We start from the raw sequence: 8,340 nt of genomic DNA on the forward strand, positions 1-8,340 counted from the left end.
GGAGACAGATGAATTGATTAGGGCATATAACTATGATACTTAATTGGCATCTCCTAGGTGAAGGTAAGTGTTCTTGGCATGTCCTACTAGAAGGAAGGCTCAGGGAAGATCCAGGACATGCTGGACTGATTATGTCTCATAGCTGGCCTGGGAAATTCTGGATGAGCTAGAAGAGGTGGTGGAGTCTGGGCTTCTCTGCTTAGACTTGATGGATGGATGTTCAACTGCCTGTTAACAGAACTGTCTAATAACCCAATCACATGGCAGCAGCTTGATGCATCTAGATATATAGAAATGGTGAAGACGACCTACTGAAGTTCAAAGCAACCATGGGGAAGAAATGCTATCTTTTTGTCTATTAGGATTTTCCCATACAATCAAAGTGGTTATCTGCGTTACCCTATCTCAAGCAAACAGTTGTTACAACCAAAGTATATAAAAGAGCATCTCTGAATGCTTATGTCGAACCTGCAGAACGACACACCAGATGCCACAAAACCGAGGCTATAATTCACACAGGTTCCAAAATTTGACATTGAAGGCTGGAAAAATATTGCTTTGTTTGATTTCTGCTACAAAATTTTGGGTAACTAAAATGAAAACAAGGATCCATCATACCTTGTACTCTTTTGGGCACACTCTGTGCCCCTTAGTAGCAACTGTGAAACCTGTAAACCCCACAGCCTACCTGATTACTGTTGCTGACTATGTCCATCCCTTCATGACCGCACTGCACCCATCTTATGATGGCTGTTTCCAGCAGGATTACAATGCATGTCATAAAAGCTCCTATCATTTCAAACTAATTTCTTAGTTAGCCTGGGACAACCAGATAAGTCAGAGTCTAGGCAGGTAGGTAGAACACTAGGCCTTTATTTGGCATAACAACAAGAAGATCACACAGGACAGGTCTCCACGGCTCTACATGTGCCAGTGTCAGGTACATACCTGTATCAACATGTTACAAAGGTAAGGTCTCCCTCGGCAGAACATGAGAAGGGTGTGGCTGGTTGGCTGTAATGGCTATAGGCCACACACACACTCTGGGGGTCTTAGTGGGAAGACCCTGCCTAGTAGTGCTATGCCATTATAACAGACGTTATAATATGGCAATGAGTTCACTTTACTTAAGTGGCCTCCACAGTCACCAGATCTCACGAGATGTGGTGAAACAACAGATTTCCATCATGGATGTATGTAAGTATGCAGCAACTGTCTGATGCTATCATGCCAACACACATTTTAACATGTACCCAGCCGCCAGACACTTAAAGCTACAGTTTGACTCAGGCATAAACTTTAACTGAGACATCAGGAAAGTCTTCCAGTCTTGCTTCAATGAAATCAGATCTGTCACCAAAATTAAACCAGTGCTTTCAAAATGTGATCTGTGAAAAAGTCGTCCATGCATTTATTTCCAGGTTAGATTACTTTAGCTTTTTTTTTTTTGGTATAAATGAAAAGTCACTCTCGTCTCCAACTGGTTCAAAATACAGCAGCTCTGGTTCTTACTGGTTTAAGCAGATGGCGTCACATCACCCAGATCCTGGCTTCTCATCACTGGCTCCCTGTAGGTTTTAGAATTGATTGTAAGATTTTACTGATATTTTTAAAGCCTGATGTGGTTTGGCTCCAAGCTGCATAGCAAATATGTTGACCCCACATGAGCCAGTTCAAAGCCTTAGATCCTCAGCCCTCCTGGCTGTTCTGAGACCTAAATCTAAAGTAGATGATGTTTTTGCCATCAGGACTTTGGAATGACCTACCTTTGAAATCAGTCTGTGACTTCTTAGAATCGCTTCTAAAAATCACATATCTTTGTGTTTTATATGATGCATTCTCTCTTTTGTTGCTCTTTCTGACATTTATTGTCCTATCGTATCTTATTGTTTTGTAATTGCTAGTGTATCATTTAAAAATGTGTTGTAGACTTTTATGGAGAGTTGTACTGTTTTAACTTCCCATTCACACTATTGTTTTATTTTTGGCCATACTGTATGGTGTCCGTCAATAAACTTTGTCAACTCTTTTTTAAAATATATATCAGTAAAGTTATTATTATCCCATAAAGGCAAATTCTGAACCAAAAAACTAGAAATCCTATAGTTTTTTTTTTAAAATTAAAATTGCAACTACTACTAAAAAAATATTGCATTGAACTTGTATAGACCACAAACCCCAAAAACTCTGCCTCTCCAGCTTTTTATTAGGACTACTCCTGTTTTTAAAAACTCATGGTGTACATTGCCACACATGCTTCACAAAAGAATCACTGTCAGGGCTTCTAAGCTTTCTGAGGCTGAGGATCAGGGTTTTATCACAGGGAGTAGTCCAAACCACACAGCAACATGTCACACAGGGATGGTGTTTGTGCTGATACGTGATGGCAGTAGGAACTTATGATGCCACTGCTCTACCTCACTGATTGAACCTCAGCATAGATAGTTTAACCCTTACACTGAAAGTTATTCTCTATGTTAGCCATCTGATGAGAGATAATTATATGTAAACCAGCCAAACTGGCTAACTCTCCAAATTCAAATCAATTCAATTTTATTTATATAGCACCAAATCACAACAACAATCGCCTCAAGGCGCTTACTAGTTTGTTTATTTTATCCTTTGTGTCCGACCTGGAGCCTTTATCCTTCGGTTTTACTACTGACTGACCTCATGAGCAAAGAGGCGCCTTCCTTAAGATTGCGTACAGGTTCACGCTACTGTAAATCAGCCACATTACAGAATACAAAAATATTTTAAAGGTTAAAGGTTTATACCAACTTCTCTATGTTTTTGTTTTTCTAACTAGTGAGCCAATTCACCTCAACCTACTAAATTATCTCCTTCACAGATGACTGGCCTCTACATTTGATTATAATATCTGGAAACTTTATTGGACTTGTTATAAGTTTTGGCCCTTGAAACTCTTAGTGCCAACCTCTCCTTGTTTACCTTTGGGAAATAAAAGAAGATTTGGACCTAGAAAAGGTTAATACTGTCATACTTAACAATCCGATAGTCACTGTGGATGCATTATCTTGGCCTTCAGTGATGCTGTAAGGAATCTTGGAGTCATCATATCCTTTAACTCGCACATAAAAGACATCTGGAGGACCACGTTCTTTCAGTTACTCAGTTTGTCAAAATTAGGAACACCCTGTCTCAGAATGAAAGTGAAAAAATGGCCTTTATCCTTAATATCAGGATGTCCTAACAGCTCTCTGAAAAAGCCTCCAGGTGATCCGAAAATGCTGCTGTGAGAGTACTAAGAGACATCATATTTCTTTCATATTGGCTTCTCTTCATTGCCTTGCTGTAAAATCCAGAATTGAATTTCAAACAATTTTCCTTATACGAGATGAGATTTCTCATTCGCTTAAATGAGTCGAAGTAGCTGTGCAAACAGACCAGTTTGTTTTAACCGAACCAAAGTGAAAACATCCCTAAATTGAATCTTGAATTCATGACTTTAATTTGATGATAATTTCAGTCCTCTCCCAGCAGTTGAGAGAGCTTTTGACTGCATTTGCATTCATTATGTATTTGCGCTCTTGCTGCACTTCTCGCCACATGTGTCGCTCTGAATCTAAACAGCCACATCCTGATAGGACCTCTGAATGCTTCAGGTGTGCTCACAGCTGTATTTAAAGCCATCCATCCATTTGCGGTCAGATCACCAAAGATGTTTTTTATTGTAAGGTGTGAACAAGATGTGTGTGTGTGTCCTGGAAATGTAGCTCCCCTGGCCATTACCATGGTAACCAATAGCAGGAGCTGATAATACACACTGAATTTCTCTCCCTCTGACACACACTTTATCTTGTCAAGTTTCGCACATCACTGGGAACCTAAAATCTGAGGAGAATCTGTACTTCTCACATTAGAGTAAGAACAAGAATTCTTACAGCATCTGATACAATGGACTGAATGACCATCAGTGTCTTCTCCTGAATGAGACAAAGGACAGCAAATTGGAAAAGATAAAAACCCAAACAACAATTTCTGATCTCGAGACATAACATAATATTGTTTCAACATATGCATCCAGCATTTTCTCATTATACTCAAGGCATCACTTGGCATCGGTGCCTTGACAAAGTGGTTGCAGCAATATCTGAAGCCAAGAGATAAAGGCCTTGTTTTACAGCCCCACAGTGCCCACTTTAGGTGGTGGAAGAATACACTGTATGTATGTCAGGTATGTGTTTTTCTCCTGTTTTTTTTTTCCTTTGCTGATTTGTTTTATGTAAAAACTTAGTTTGATTTAGTTCCTGAACTCTACTTGGTTTGGTTTAGGTACTACAAACTACTTAGTTTGGCTTATGCTACTGTTGTTTTGACTGTTTACAGAGAGCCTATGGAGAGGCATTTTATTCATCGTAAACGTGCTCCTGTGCAGTCCTCCAAAATCCCAACTGCACAGCGGATGATGCTGTGCAGTTGGGATTGTGTAAATCTAATTCTAAATGGTTGACCAGTAGACCAGAACAAGGAAAGAAGAGACAAAGGAGTTCACCAGGAGCAGGAGAAGTGGAGAAAAAGACACCAAAGACCAAAAAGCTCAGACAGTGGGTACAGTGGACACTTTTTATTGTTTTTAATGACTGTTTGAATTTCAGCTCTTTGTATGTTAGAACATCTCTCTGCAGCTGTCTCATGGACCAACAACAGCACAAGAGTGTCCAAGCGTGGCCCATAGATGGGTTGTACCACACATTTTAAACACTGCCTCCAACAACAACAGACTCTCTCCAGTCTGAAGGCAGTCCAAAGCTGCCACCAAACTGCCATGTGCTACCACCACTGAACCATAACTTCCTCATTAGGCACTAAAAACTACTTGGTTTAGGTACTATAACTCGATTGAACTGAAATACTAAAAACTGAAATACTACAAACAAATTGGTATGGGTTAGGTAGTACTTGCTTTAGGTACGAAAAACTAGTCTGTTTGGTTTAGGTACCCCAAAGTCCTTGCTGGACTTTCCATGGAATACCATGACCAGCTGCATCAATATCCACCACCAAAGGATAGTGTTGCCAATGCCATTCACAAAATGAAACTCTTTGATGCTCAGAAGCCACACCAAATTATAGCATGAGAATCAGATAGCTGAAGAATTGCAATCCTGAAGGTACTCTGTTTCAATGTGGGATATTAAAGAGGTTTCTGCACTGTTCATGAAATTGAGCACAGCAGTTCAATGTAATTCAAGATTTCTATAACAATTATTCCATTAGATTAGCCCAGTCTGGACCAATGAACAGGGTCCTTGGGTCCCAGTTTCTGAAGTAATTTTAAAATCTCAGAGGTCAATTAAAGGATACAAGGTATGCAAAATATCCCATAAATCACCACAGAGATACTTTAAAAGATAGCATGACCATTAAAAGGTTTAAAAATATCAATATCAAATATAAGACTGTAACAAGATGTAATATTGAGAAAAAGAGGCTCAAAAACAACCACAAAGACCACAGAATGACAAACGGACAATAAAGACTCAAAGAGACAGTAAATGCAAATGCCAATGCAAATATGTTTTCCAACAAAGATACAAAACAATTAGTGTTTCTGGCCTCAGGGCCTTCATGGACTAAATGGGGGTTAGCATGGCCAAGGTCACCAAAGAACAGAGTATGGCTCAGCCTGTTCGGGGCCTTTAGGGGGTTTCCACACAGCTGGACCTTTGGAAACATCTGTTAACTACAATTTTCACCATTTTCCACACAAATAAATTCTAATGGTGTAATCACTCCTCTGAGAAATGTAAATGTCTAATGAGCTTCATGGACAACAAAACAACCCTTTTTAACAATTAGGTTAACTAAAAAAGTTGAAGCTGGCTGCAACAGTTAGTCCCCACAGACTCCTACATTCAAATGTCTAACTTTACAGAAGAAATAAACAGGTTTCTAACATTGCTCGTGTGTAAAAGTTTCACCACTAGATGTCAGTGGATCAGATGATTTTTGCTTTATTACCCCTCCCAGTTCAGTGCATAACAATAGCTAAGATGGCTGCTGTATGACAAACATGTTTTAATCTTCAAAGAGAAATAAAAGATATTAAATTCAGAAGTATCCAAAAATAGCTGAGGCCAACCTGCATGTTTCTACTACTGTTTGTACTGGATCCTGCAGATTTTCCCTATTTGTGGAAGGCTGTCAGTCCACTGCTTACCTCAGCTGTTAATGCTGGGTGAGAAGTCTCTACACTCTTTAAAAGTAAAACTTCGGATCTGATACAGGTCATTGATACAGGTCACTTCTGACTGATGACAACTATACTGTGGTGAGTTGTTGAGGATATGCTGAATTTTTCTGTCTGAAAGCGCTGCCTTTTTTGTCGCTGTTACTTCTGTTAGCTGCAGTTAGCTGCCAGTAGCTAGTCTTAGCGAAACTGTCTTTGAATTGAATCTAACATTGTCTCTACGATGTGAGAATGTAATTAATATCAGAGAAAAGGTATGATTTTTAAAAATCTGGCCTAAGAGGTCACAAGCCAGCTTCCACAAACTGCAAATCGGATTAATTATAAGATGTCAGATGTCTTATTTTGTTTGGTGAGTGAAGAAGGCCATTTATACCATTCATTCAAAACCACAATCTGGCATTTAAGAATGGACTTTTTCCAAAAATATTTTGCTGAAAAAAATCAGCTTCTATCATTTTTTAATTACACTTTGTTTTTGCATTAATTTGTGATATAAATTTCTTTCACAACAGCTTTTAGCCACCTAGCTGTGACAGCAACATGATGTCAAAGAGAGTCAGTGCTTTAGAAGAAGATGCACTTCCTGTTCCTGTTTTAAGTGTTTGGATTTTTTTTTCTTTTTTTTTAGTGGGATGGGCTGGAGGGGATCATGTGTTTAGGTAGTCGGTCTGAGACTACAGCCTACACATTGGCAGCTGCGCTTACATAACACACACATACTCAAAGGACGGTAAAGTGATGCTGGAGGAAATAGAAACAGGAAATAAAAAGGCAGGACAAGAGAGGAAAGGAAAGCAGAGGAGAGGAGAGGAGAAGGGGAAGGAGGTATGCAGACATAAAGGAATTAAAAGAGAGATAGAGAAGGACATAAGAAGAGTAAAGGAATCAAGAGGAAAAAAGGAAGAATGCAGAATACAAATTAAGGAAGGAACAGACAAGGTAAGGTACAGAAGAGGTGAGATGAAAAACAGAGACACAGGGAAAAGAAAAGAGGTAGGGGACAGATTAGGAAAGGAAACTAATGAAGGGGGGGGGAGAAAAAAGTATGAAGAAAGAAAAAAGAAAAAAAGACCAAGAGATAGAAAGGAAAGGAAAGGAAAGGAGGAGATGAAAGACACTTAGGGAAAGGAAAGAAATGGGAAGGAGGGACGAGAGAAGGAAAGGAAACATATGATAAGAAGAGGTAAAAATGGTTAAGTGTGAATAAAAGGAATCACGACTTTTAAAGTTACAAATTACCGATTCACACACCTACACACTCACACACACTTGCAAACATATTGCTGAAACATCATCCAAACACTCAAACCTTTAACACACACACACACACACACACACACACACACACAGAGCGCTGCAGAGAGAGACTCACCCAGAAGGTTGCCGACTCGTTCTCCATGATGATAAACTGAAAAGAAAAGATGGAGAGAGAAACACAGAGGAGGAGGAGAGGATGGGAGAGGATGGAAGATGAGGAGAAAAGAAGAGGAGGAAGAAGAAGAAGAGGAGTATCTGGAGACGAAAAGAGAGAGGAGAAGAAGAGGGAGAGAGAGGGAGAGAGAGGGAGAGAAGCAGGATGAGTGGAAGGCTGGTCGGCTCAGCCCACACACTGCTAGCATGACACACTGTGGATGCAAGTGTGTGTGTGTGTGTGTGTGTGTGTGTGTGTGTGTGTGCACGTGTGAGTGCGCACGTTGTCTCCCACTCCAATGCGTGGGTTAGAAAACACACCTCTCTCTCGCTCTCTCTCTCTTTTTCCTTGTCTTTTCTCCCTCGCTCACTCGCTGTGAGCATGAGAGAGAGCAGAGAGAGAGAGAGAGGGGGTAAGCAGCGTGGGCGTGGAGGAGCGGCCCCATCACCATGGCAATGATGAAACCTGGTGGGGGGGGGATTCAGCATCTGAGCATCATCACTGGCATCCAATGATGATGATGATGATCAGCCCCGTTTAAAGATGGATGTGGGAAAAACAATAAATAAATCACAGTCTTTTAACTTGAATTTCAAGAGACTCGGCCAATCAGAGTGCACGTGGCCCACAATCACATGACTCCTTCTCCTTCTTCACATGTAAACCTCTCACCCGTCACTCAGCCCTACTATATGTGCGCACCACTCACAGA

General features: G+C 40.3%; 1 protein-coding gene across 1 annotated transcript in view; it reads right to left on the minus strand.

Moving 5' to 3' along the window:
• The window catches only part of shank3b (SH3 and multiple ankyrin repeat domains 3b), a 59,453-nt gene extending 51,536 nt beyond the window's left edge, over positions 1–7,917 (minus strand). The window contains 1 exon segment of the mRNA XM_025899740.1: positions 7,590–7,917. The gene's annotated coding sequence lies outside the window, so the exon portion shown is untranslated.
• Between the last annotated feature and the right edge of the window lie 423 nt (positions 7,918–8,340).

This window comes from Oreochromis niloticus, linkage group LG17, assembly GCF_001858045.2.
Source record: "Oreochromis niloticus isolate F11D_XX linkage group LG17, O_niloticus_UMD_NMBU, whole genome shotgun sequence".
Lineage (NCBI taxonomy): Eukaryota > Metazoa > Chordata > Actinopteri > Cichliformes > Cichlidae > Oreochromis > Oreochromis niloticus.